Below are 13,549 nucleotides of genomic sequence, written 5' to 3'. Positions count from 1 at the left end.
TAATAACTAATTATTAATAGATAAATGTGATTATTATATTAAGAAACTATTATTATTATGGAGCAATTATTAAGCAATTAAAAACTTGCTATTTTTGTACGTAAGCAAATCCAAATTTTTACGTAAAAATAAAAAGTCTTAAGTAACAATATATCGATTTAAAATGATGATTTAAAAGCTATGATTTATGGAGTCAGGATCCTCAAAAGACATTCGACTAATCTTCTGTTAAATGTTTTACATCATAGAAACACACTGGCTTACGTGACATAAGTTATGTTTATGAGTGATAAAACAGCAGGAAGCGACGCTTCCCCACCTTTTGAGTAATAATTAATAAGATTAGTTGCGCCGATATGCACCTGCTCACCGATCGTGACTTAAATTGCGTTAACGCGAGGCGAAGGATGCGACGAAGCGTGATCCCAATATACGGTCTAAGAGAATTAAGTTACACGCGTACGAACGTCTTCCGAAAAATGAGACATAAAGATTAAAACTCGATAAGAATGGAAAAAATAAAACTCTGTAAAAAGGTGTTGATTTTTCAGTTCACTTATCACTATATATTTTAGCAATCATTAATTTTTCAAAAATTGAAGATATTCTACAAATTTTAAGAATATATATAAGTGACTTTAATAATAGATTAGAAAAAACTTTCCTCTATTTTATAGTAAAAAGTAGTGTCGTTATACTCTTTAAATTCATTTTTGAATTATTTTAAAAATTTAATATATAATATTAATATGTAGATATATATTTACCAACAAATATTGTCTTTGATGTACATATCTCGCTTTTAAGCTCTCATATCTCATATTTAACTCTGTTAAAAGATTTTCAAAAAGAATTGCAAATTTTATTACTATTTGCAGCTACTACTGTTGTTATTATTGAGCGAATATATGTATATGCGTGACAGATAAAACGCAGATAGAACGTACAAAGTTTTCGATCGTGTATACAGTTGACGGAGCTGAGAGCGCAAATTGTCCGGCGGCAGCCGATACTTTTGAACCGTCTTTCTTAGAACTTTGATAAGAAGAACTATCGCGTAACTTTCAGTCCGGAGACTAGGTAGACGACAAAAGAAACTCGAGCATGCGTTTCTTGCTCCTCTCGACTTATCCAAGTGCGTTTCAACGTTGCAACTTTAATGAGATCAAAACGGCAGTAAGGATTAATGACTAATGAGAAACATAGACAAGAGAGAAACATTAACATAAATTCATCATCCGATGTATACGTGATTTAACACCAAGTTCACTAGAATTCAATAATAAATAAATGTAAGAATAATAAATTAAAACTTTCATCGTTAAGCGAGATAAGAATTTCGCTTAAATGCTTATGCAAAGGAGAGAAAGTGCATCGTCATCCTCGCGTTATTCTGCAGTCTCGTGATCGTCTCCTCGCTGCGCATCGCTAATAAGTGAACGCGTGAGAAAATCCGCATGAGGCGAATCCGCTCGAGACGAATGTCGAGCTGTTCACCATAACTGACATAAAGGCATCTTTTCTCATTAAAAAGTCGGGCATTTTCTTCAAAATATATATCGAAATACTATTATTTAAATATATGTATAATTATTCGAATATACAAAAAAACAGTGTATATATATATACACACACACACAACAGATATATGAAAAAGCGCGCATTTGACGCAGATGTATTGACAATGTGGAAGCTCTCTTCTATTCTTACATGTTCTCCACCGCAACTGGGTTCGAGAAATACTGACGATATAAGATTAAGGCAGGGCAACAATGTAGCAGCTGATTCGAGGGGCGCATATGAATGATCCGACAAAGATATCTACCAGGGAAACGCAACGATTCGTTTATGGAATAAAAGACTGTTTATCGTATAATTATATCTTAACATTGGCCTCTTTCACATTTGTAGCGATGCCGACACAACATGTATATAAAAAATTATTTTATTTCTTATTTATTAGTGATTTATCTATAATTAGTTGATATTTAAATTTGATTATTCCGGACGCGATGAATTGTGCAATTTAATAATGTACAGACACTATATATATTGTGTAATTTTTATAAAAATTTACTTTAAGAATATTAAAGATAAAGATTTTAGCTATCGTTTCTTAATATTATTATAATAGTAATATTTAAAGAATTTGAGAAAATGATTTTTAAATAAACGCAATTCAAATAGACAAAAGAATCTTTTCCATCGCTTTTCCTTCGTCACATCTGAACGCAGTGGTCGTTGGGATTCGGTTGGGATCCTAAGCACACAATGTAGAAACTGGTCTGAGACTATTCCTATGCCACACATCTCGATTTTTCCGAGAACTATTACTAACACAACTGCCTCTAAAAAATCTACACAGAGTGGCATCATTTTAATATTAATGTAATACCCCAATATTTTAAATTCCAGAAGAGGAGCCGACCAAACGTAACAGGAAGTTGATCATAACATCCTGCCATTAATAATGTGTTTTTTTAATTTTTCATAATTCTACGTATATAAAGAAGAAAATTTTCAAATTATTTAAACAATTTCTTTCTTTCGGATTGCACATTAAATTTATCCTTTAGATTAACTTATTTCGACGATAAAAAATTGTAATTGTTAAGAATTTACAGTAATATGAATAGAGCTTGTAAAGAGCACAATTAAAATTATTTTTCCGCTTAGAAGCAAAACTAGAAAATGCGTTTAAAGATAACGAACTTTTTCACTTTTAAAACATAACATAATATTGGTGAGTTTGCTTTGAGATATCAATATCATCTCCTAGCGATTTAAGTCGATGACATATGATTTCCGGTGGGACTTCGTGTAGCGAACATCTGGTTGATGCAACAATGTGATATACTAAAAATATTTCTCTACATTTCTCTTCATGATTTTCATTTAACTCTTGCTCACAACTAGATTAAAACATTTATTTTCCATAAAAATGCAAAAAAGTTTACATAATTAATATATAATTTTCAATATAGTTTGGAGAATATAATAATAATAATATCATAAACTTATTTTTAGCTTTAAAAAATTGGCTCTATATTTTTTGTTCACTATCCAGTTAACGAATTTAATTGCAACTTTGTGTGAAGACCGTCATTAAAGACCCTGCCAGACTGTCGTGAAATATTATTCTGAATATTTGTTATTTCGTAAGAGCCGCTTTTATTAATAGCTGTAGACCGATCTTAGCAGCATAGTTGCGTCCGTAGCAACCTAATGAGGAAATGTAGAAGCGGACAGGGCCCCTAGTGGTCCGGCGGGACTGCCACAATGTAGCAGATGGCCCGAGTAACCCTGTATCTCCCACATGAATATGAAAGGTTCACCGATCCTCACGAAGAAAACCGTTTGTCTGTGTTCCATTACGACCACACACTACTATTCTTGTGGACTGCGTTTGCTCAGCACTTTGTAGCACGGAGAGAAAAATTCCCACGAATCGGTGCGGGTCGAACCACGATTTTAACGCTGGGTACTCGGAAGGTTCACGTTTTACAAAATTCATTTGCAACATAGTTGTAATTCAACTTCAAAAATTCGTACATGAAAATAATATACCAAAATTTTCAATCTATCGACGATAAAAAACAAGATCACTTATTTTCGAATTAATAAAATGTGTGAATAAATAAAACCTTTAATTTTTTGGAAAATATATAAAAAAAATAACGAGAAGAGGAAGTGTTGTAAAATATCAGTGTGTTATCTGCGAGTGCGTTGTAGCAAGAAAATGTCGCGCGATCGCAGCGCGACACTTTCTTGCTATAACTGCTACAACAAAGCAGTCTTTGATATTTTATCCATTTCCCTTTGCTGCTCGGCAACCGGATATACCTAGAGGCGTACCCGAAAATGTAGAAGTTGATAACGATTGATCTCTCTTGGTTGAAAATTTTAAACGGGTGCACATGCAAAAAGAAATCATGAGACAATAATTTATAATTGTTTCACAATACAGAATTTTTTTTTAGTTGACTATGTCCATAATTGTTTTTTATCTGCTAGCATTCTTTATTCGATTCACTACCCAATTAAGTAGTAGGTATCCATTATTCGTTTGACAAATCATTTTTGATCGAGACGCTACGATCGAAAGATCATAAAATTGATAACAATCGGATGACCAGTAGCACTGCTATATACAATTTTTTTTTAAATAAGATTCACATAGATTGAAAAATAATCGAAATATAATTTATCTGCAAGCTCAGTTTGAGAATATTTTGGGAATCGACGATTGTGATGTTAATGATTTCTGTTAGTCACCGAAACAGCGATGTCAAATTAAATAAATTATTATTAATCGATCAATTTCAGATTGGATGCATGACTAAGTATTAAAACTGGAAATATAATTTAAATTTTAAAAGAATCAATTCACGCGAAAATAATAGTATAAAGATGTTTTTAGAAAATGGCAAGAGTCACGGTAATATTAATGTTCAATATTAATTAAGTAGTCGATTTCTGAACGATAAATGAAACTGATAAGTAAATCAATAGCATTCTGTAAGAAGACAAATCGGCATCGCTATGCGATGTTTTACAGAAGTTCACTCGCCATCAAATTAATGTTTCATAGAATTTATTTACCCAACACCGACGTTTTTAGCAAATGGGATCGATTATGATGCTAATATCTTTGATCGAGCGATTGCGTGGAATTCTGCAGCCGGGCATCTTGACAAATTCGAACCATTTATCCGCGTCCCTTCGCCCATCGGATCGAATTAAGGTGTGCCCGTAATTCGATATCTTCATTAAGCATACTGCGTATTGAATTACGGTGAACTCCGATTCTGCCGAATTATCTCTCGGCCGACTAGATCTTTTCAAGTATATGCCGGTTTCCTCGTTTACACTCGATCGAGTCTGGACCTCGTGCTCTCGGCCTTTTCTCCTTTTCATTCTGAAAATTTTAATAGATTTCGACGTGGTGTAGCCGCACGCTACACCTTTCTAGGTTTCGTAATAAAGTTTGTTAATATGAGAAATATTATCGTCGCTAACTGCTAGAATTTCTAATAACAAGACAATTATATAACGGAAAGTATTAAAGATATATAAGTGTTACAAAGATTATTAATTTTCTGCTATAATCAATAAATCCGTGATAGTCCACAAGAATGCACATTAAAAGATATAATAATAAAACGATTATTGTATAAATGGCGATTGTTTATTGCCACTGAGATAAAGGCATCGCGAGTACAATGATGCGATAGCGATTGTAAGTCCGCATTCTCGGCGAGCCACGGTTGATGATCGTGAATAACAACATACCGATAATTCCTAAAGTGTAGTAGTGTAGCGAAACAATTATAATTCCCCCTTCCCTCCGATACAATCGTAATCTCGTGATATACGCCAATTGTAGACTACTGTTTATTAACTTATGAAAATGGTAGAGATTAAATTAATAAACCGTCAGGAAATTCTGCAAGAAAATGGCAAAATCGGACTGGGAGTAGCGAGAAAAAAGATTTTTGCTATTCGGAAAAGATTCATTAATAAGATCTATACGTCGGTTATCCATCAAATTCATGAATAATTGATGAGACTAAATCATGTTGCTTAATGCAGTATACACATTTATCGCAGTTGTGTAAAGATGTGCGACGGTAACGAGTTGCCGTGGCTTATTGCGAGCAGCAGTTAGATGCGCAAGGGTCGCGCGACGTAAAAGGAGGTACGTACGATAAAGCAGGTTACTTTAACCCTGAATACCCTGAAGGCATTCTAACTCTGTAAGAATGTTAAGCCCTTTTTTGTCCGCGAATACGTGCACGTCGCATTCTCCTTTTATCGTTTAACAAGGTCTCGCAGCTAGCTTCTTCTCTTCCCGCGATCGAGCTCACACTCTCGAAGAGTCGCACGCATCTCTTCGCTTCGATAGCCATTACTTAACAAAGGAAGTTGTTACGCATCATTGCGCGCAAAAATTGCCAATAAAGCGTAGTGCGACGTACAGGTACCTCGACCTCGTGACACACCGCTTTTGTGATTGCCCAATTACTCTATCGCGTCACGAATTCAGATTGAAGACGACCTCGAAAGGCCGCCTCCTTGACGAGAGACTTAAAGAGACGTCGAGAAATTCGGTCGATGCGTCTAGCCCGTGAAAATGATTCACGCTTGCGGCCTTTCCCGGCGGACTTATATCTCAAGCAGGAATGAAAACAGGTTCCTCATAATATACAGAAAACGAAAAGAATCCGCGAAAAGCAATTTTTAATTAAATCACATTTCGCGAAGTTCGATCAAATATGACAAAGGCTAATTTCTCGAGATGCGTTTATCGATCGTTCATTTTTATTACACGGAATATTACAGATCGGTTAATTATGTTTGCGTGATTTAACTATCAAATTTTATCAAAGACATCTTTCTATATATGATGCGTATAATAATTTAATGTAGTGTAGATAAAGAAAGAAAGAAAGCGAATCGTAGGGTCAGAATTTCAATTACACGCTAAATTATTTCGTGTCTCTGATTCATATAGTATAAAAGTATTTGCATTGAAAAACTTAAAAGGCATGTTAATGAATATGTGATTACGAATAGATAATCTTGCCAATTTGATTTCTTGTTCAAAAGAACATAATCTATTCAACTGAATCGAGATTGTCATGGAGAAACTGAAGTAGCGATGTCTGGTAACGCGATCCACGGTGCGTTTCTCTTTTAAACGCACCATTTCAGTGACAATAAAAGGAAATCTTTTTTTGGTTGAATCGTTCCTCAGAAAACAAATTTCGAGTACCTTCAGAATCCAAGGTATACGTAAGTCTGGACAAAGACATGCACACTCGATGATTCTGTACGTGCAGGTATTTAGTACTTAAATATGTAGAATTCTAAAGTTTCACGGAAATTTCTAAGAAATTTAATTGCCCGAAATTAATCTCCTGTGACATTTCATAAGATGTATTTATTTTTGAAGATCATTGCTTAATCTAATCGTGTACTTTCAGAATTTTAATATGCAATTTTATCACAATTAATGAATTTTTATGTCTACCAATAATTGTAAATTTTTCCATTTTTCAGATAAATAATAGAAAAATGCAATGATGCATTTAAACACACAGCAGAATCTACTATCACTATTCGAAAACGATGTTTTCTAGTCTTTCCCTGTATACATGTTGCTACATATTCGCCCGTATATAAGTCCGTTTTACTTCGACGTACTTCGACGAAGGGCGAAGCAAAACTTTTCGACGGAGGTTCAATTCGGAGAGGCGTCGGGCGGATACAGCATCACTCTTCGTGAAACTTCACGCATACACACACGCATACGCAGACAGCATATACTCTTGAGAGCGCTCTCGCCTATATACTGATACGTATGCGTGCCTGCACGTACACACGTCGGAGCGGGGTCGTTTGGTTTTGAAGTGGGCCAGAGGCCCGCCGGCAACGCGCGTCGGATGTATCATTATCTCGGCCTCACTCTGTTGCTATGCAATTAGAGTCCGTTAATCGGGATCCCCACCCCGCCCCGACAGAAACCGAGAGCGCGCCTTTCGTGACGCCAATCCGTAAACGGGAGGGAGGAGTATCCGCAAACCGCAGAGGAAAGACCGCGGAGAAAGAAAGAGGACCAGCACGGGCGACTGAAGGCAAGAATGAGGCGAGAAAAGAAGACGAAGAGCATTAAGGGGGAACAGAGACAGGTGCTATGGTGCTAGACAAGGATAACACGATAAAGAGAGAAAAGGAGAGGTAACTAAAGAGAGAGGACTCGGGAGGAAATCCGCAACCAGTTCCCAGACGAAGACGGCAACAACAACAATAACAACGGCAGCACGTGGACGGTGGCGGCTCCATCTCAAACGTTCTCCAGACTCCGAGCTCTCTCTTTCGCTTCTCCCATTTCTCTTTCTCGCCTCTCTTTTTACCACCCCTGTTTCCTGGCACTTATTTTCGCAATTCTTTTATTCTGTTCGTTGTTCTCCCGCCCGTAGCGAAATTCGATTTTTCGCACGCCGGAACTTCGTTTCGGCACACGAAATCCTCGACGAGAGGTCTTTTATGCCTTTTATATACGCTTGGGATTTCACGTAGTCAAAATTAACGTCTCTACACTCTCTACGCTTTCGCATTTTTTTGCTGTAATCAGTGCCCAAGCGAAATCAACTGCCCAAATTATTCCAACGGCCAGAAAAGACTTTTACATCGTGTAACAATTTTATAATTCTTAAATAATTTATTCCAACTAATATATTTTTTAAATTACTTTATGAAATATGTACCCTTTACTTGAAATAAATTTGACTTTAACAAAAATTTATGTATCATGTGTTATTATATGCAATAAAACACGTCACGTAGTAAAAATACCCAGAAGATCTAAAATGATTCGTTTTTTTTACGAATGACACATTTCTTTCTCAATTATAATAATTTCGCAGCATCGGTCCCTGGCGTAATCTTCTAATTTTCTAGTACATATGTCTCTACAAACGAAGGAGACACAATTGTGCTAGACGGGCTTTCTCCGCTTTCATTAAGATTTGCTCCGACCTTGGGGGATGCTGCGCACGCAGTATCCAACTTGCGCGGGAGATGCGTCGTCGCGGCCGTCGACCACGAGACACTCTCCTTCATTCAGTGCGGTATTTTCCCGCTCTTTCTCTCTGTTTTCTGACTCTTTACATTTCACGCGCTCTTACTGTATCTTGTTTTAAACTGTGATGAACTCTCATGGATAGGATTCATCTTTGTTATTTTATTTATCGAAAGAATTTTAAAAGTATCAATATTTACGTTAATGTGTTAGATACTTTATCTACTTATACGGTATTTGTTTATACTCCTTTAGTTTTATGGTAGATATGAATACAATCTTTAAAATTAAAGTTGCTATTGATCAAAGATAACTTCAACATTATAGCGCTGTGATAGCGGAAAAAGAATGATTCATAAACCATACGTTTTGTTTTCGTTACTTTGTTTCATCGATGTTGCGCGACAGAATCATTTGTCTTGTTTTACAAAATATGGTTATAGATTATTTACTGCAGAATGTTTAGATAAATATTTATTGAGTTTTTATAAACTGTGTTTACGTCATTGGCTCGCGAGTTAATTTTTGGTCTGACGTTATCGATTTCGTGAAAGTAATCACGGACAATTGATTTATTTTAGGCGATTACATCTCGCGATAGATCGAGGATCAACTGACTTGAACGTTAGATCATGACTACATTAATGACTAATCTCCGAATTTCTCACCGCAACGTCATGTTTCTTGGAATTTGATCTGGACTATAGGATTTCACGAAAGACACACATCCTTGTATTATTTTCAGATAATCGCCAATTCCCACGTTATTCCCTAAAAAATAAAAATCTTGTTAAGCGAGCTTTGTACATACATAAAGTGACGCATATGTGAAAAACATATTTCAAGGTTCTTAATTATCATCGCGATGCAACTCGTGAAATAGCCTTTCACGTGATAAGACGCGAATTCCAATTATGATATTTCGCACTTTAATTTTCAAAGCTTGCAAACTATACAGTTCGTCTGTTTGACATTTAAGACGTTCTTCAGACGTATGAAATTTTTCAATCAATAAAAACAACATCGATGGTTTTGCAAAATCCTCTTTTTCATGATTATTCAACTAAACTCCAATGAAATAATTATCAATCTACTAATATAACTTTTTATAAATTTTCATTTGCAGACAAAAAAAATTGCGATTGCTGTAGCTTTTCATCATTGAAAAAAGATTCTTTGCGCCAAAATGAAGACTGTAAAAAACGACAATTGCTTTTACACTAATATTTAAGAGATATAAAGCAATTATAAAAAATATTTTTCATATTTCTTTCAAACAAGATATTACTTAGAAAAGACGCTTTCCCTAAAATATCCATTATTAACATTTATAGTTGTTTTATTTCAATTTTTTATTTATTTTCATCAAATGCGGAATCCATTTGTTCGTCTTCCCACCGATAACAAATTTCGTGTCAGCACCGCTCAGGATTTCAGGATATCTCGTCGATGACGCGTCCCGCGAACCAAGGACGCGCGCTTCGTCCTGCGCAAAATGCGCAGCAGCTTTCCCGCCCCCTGCTCTCTCTCTCTCCACGTCTTCCTTCATTCCGCCGATAATCAGACCTCCCCTTCCGTCTCCGTCCGACGTCATAAAAATTTCGCGGCCCCGGGCCACGCGTCTATTACACATACATTATTCAACGCAATCGTCCAAAAACTCTCGTTGCGAATTCAGCACGATGCACCGTAACCGGGTAGCAACAGGGACCCAGCAACAGGACCTGTCTCCGTTCTGTTCTCTCCCACCTCCAGCATCTTCGACCAGCGCACATCGTCCTCTGCGGTCGCGACCGTCTCTCTCTCTCTCTCTCCTCTCCGCGGTCGTCGCTTTCTCGTTAACAACGTCGGCTGTTCGCCTTTGGTCCGGCACAGTCTCCCGCTTTTTCGGCATGTTTCGACAGCGAAACATCGCGTTCCCAACGAGACGACGGGAATTCAGAAATTGGAAACTCAGAAACGTGGTCTCCATATAATCAATCTTTGATGACAAGCACGTAACGAAAGAGAAAGAGTCAGAAAGAAAGAAAAAAGATAATTAACATAAACATTTCTCTCGGGCATAAATAATTCTACACTGCATTAAATGTAATTAGTAGGATTTAAATTATTAGATTATTAGATTATTATTCATTTACTGAAAAAATATCAAATAAATTCGTTATAAGATTAACACTTTAATTGTACGGTACGATAGGATTATCAAGTTAAACAAGTAACACGTACATCTACAGTAAAAAAGACCGGATAACATGAATTATTCCACGAGGGGAGACCTTAACACCCTCGTATAATATCCGTCTACTGGTCTACTTCGAAATACTATTTGTATGCGTCTGTAATGCTACGTGTCTGAAAGTATTAGGTATCACGTACGTGCGCGTGAAGGCGATGACCTCCATAAAACAAATCGGCGACAACAGCCAACCAGGGTATATGCGAAACGAGTGGGCCAAGTTGAATATTAATAATCGGCTCGCGCGCGAGAAATTTGCGAGAGATTGCGACAGGAGGAAGGCGTTACCCCGCGAAACCGTTGTACGAAACGATCTTCTTCTGTGCGCCATTGCAGAAGAACAACGCGGCCGCATATCTCTCTTCCCTTGGTCCATTGCAACGCCCACGCACTTCCGCGAGCGAGAACGCGTGAGAATACGCCCGCAACATCCTACGCATTTTATTAGCGCACACATAAACAATTGCATTACGACGGCGAAGTCGGTTAATTATGGGGCTGATAAATCCCGGCTGGAATTTATTATTAATATCGAGCATTTTCTATAATTGCTTAGCTGCAGTTTTAATTCTATCTTTTTATCGAAGATCATTAAATCGGTACCACGCGCGGGATCACCGTACTTATCTTGGTGGACACAATTAGTGGTACCTTGGACAAGTGTCTCTTCGGGGTAGGTAGCGAAAAGGTGGCCCCTTAGTGGTGCGCGACCAGGTACGATCGGGACCAAAGGTCAGTGCTAACGACGGTTCGATAATGAGGCACAGATAAACGTAAGATGGGTGTTCCATCAAGACCAACATAGGATTTCGACTTCATTCTCATCTGATTAAGATTAAGGAGATATAATCATTACAATCTAAATTCAGCCGATTATCAATAAATGAAACGTAAACTTTCTTCCTAATTTTTTATCACCAAGAATTATCTAACGAGTCATAAAATAGTGATAATTACAATTAATTATTAAATAAGTCACTCTTTGCAATGCTTTCTCCCAAAACAACAAAGGCTTCCAGCACACAGAAACGCGTTTTCAGAAACGACCCTAGCGTCTATTAATCTATATTTTATATATTCATATGTGTATATCTGTATATGATTACATAAACTTAGGAATTTAAAATAAAATTTTGAAAAATTACGTGATATTATATTTAATTCCGTCTCGTAATATTATTTGTACTAATTGATCGAAAAATCGCTCTTATATCACCAAAAAATATTGTCCTTGCCTCTTACTTCACTATTTTCGACCGGTATAATTTTAGCGATACTAAAAGAAGAATACTCTCGGTCTCTTTTGAGGCATACTTGCCGTATATGGTCGATTACGCCTACGAGAATCTGCTGACCGACTTATTAAACGCGTTCAGAAGGCTAGACGTTTCATTCAGTAGTGCCGGAGGTGACTTCATGAATGAACGAAGCAACCGGACGTCGAAGGACATCACTCAGGTAAATGTTATCGGGAGCGTTGGACGCGATTACGAGCTCAAAGGCCGGTTTTATCTCACAACTAAGCGCCAGCTTCTAACATTACTTGCGACTTATGTTTCACGAGCAACGCACCTGTTTAACAGTTTCCAATTATGACTATTAATGGGCGCCACAGTTGGTTTGCACATAACTCATTCGCATTGCACGTGACTGTTCATTCTCTATAGATCGACAGTATTCGCTTACAGTGTTAACAAATAATTTCTAAAATCTTCACAAAAGAATTACAGGTAACCTTCGAATAACACGATTAATTGTTTCCATGTTATTGAAAATCGTATTATTCGAAACTTAGGATTCATACAATTTTGGAGATCACGTTCCGTGCTATTGCAAACCGTGCAATTTAAGACTTCAGATCCGTATATTGGACATTTAGTTTTAAAGGATTATTTTTTAAAAACTTTTAAAAAGTAGGGTTGCCACAATTTTTTACCGTGCTGTTCGAAAGTCCGTGCAATTAAAATACCGTGTTATTCGAGGGTCACCTGTACTTCATTAATTAAAAAATTTTTTCTGTATGTCTCCGTGTTTCTAAATTTAAGTTATAGAAATCCCTAGATTTCTATTAACTTATTTATTAATTAAATATTATATTTTTACTTAATCCCTATTATTTATTATATATACAAAACAAATAGTATATCAAAACAATGTGTATGTATGATAAAAATAATGCAAGTATAAAAATCGTGCGAATTAAAACAAAAACATATGTGCTATGTACGTGTATATTTTCTAATGTATTGTACTCTAAGGGAGACCTTTAGGGATAATAATTGCCTTATAACTAATTGCAGTAAAAAACACGTCGCTTTCCTTAAAGAATAAATCTTTTTTCTCTCCTGTTTCTCTCGAAAATTGTTTTATTTACGCATCGTTGATCAATCGTATTCGTTACACGAGCCTTTTATTACTCGCAGATTATGCAGTATGAATGTAGCATCCGGTGGATTCCAATTACGACTAACGGGAGCGCGAGTATACCCGCGTATATTATTCTGACGAGCATTCCGTGCAAGGCCGTTCGTCGCCCGGTAAACTCGCTAATGCCGTGACTGTCGATCTATTAGACATGTCGCGATTCTATTGGCTTCGACTTCTATAAACTGTATCAGGTGTCGTTATCTAAATAACTCTTCCTCAAGAATATTGCCGTCCAATCCGGTTTTGTGTCGCGCATGAATACATCTCCGCGTTATATTTCAATAAGATGAGCAAAACTATAG

At 36.6% G+C, this 13,549-nt stretch overlaps 1 protein-coding gene across 1 annotated transcript in view; it reads right to left on the bottom strand.

Annotated features, from left to right (window-relative positions):
* The window catches only part of LOC139778649 (uncharacterized), a 38,099-nt gene that overhangs the window by 3,574 nt on the left and 20,976 nt on the right, over nucleotides 1–13,549 (bottom strand). The gene's annotated exons all lie outside the window — the stretch shown is intronic.

Source organism: Temnothorax nylanderi, unplaced genomic scaffold, assembly GCF_030848795.1.
Source record: "Temnothorax nylanderi isolate EJ_2023f unplaced genomic scaffold, tnyl_v1.0 TNYL_tig0001_pilon, whole genome shotgun sequence".
NCBI lineage: Eukaryota > Metazoa > Arthropoda > Insecta > Hymenoptera > Formicidae > Temnothorax > Temnothorax nylanderi.
This window is presented reverse-complemented; position numbering and strand designations above follow the sequence as displayed.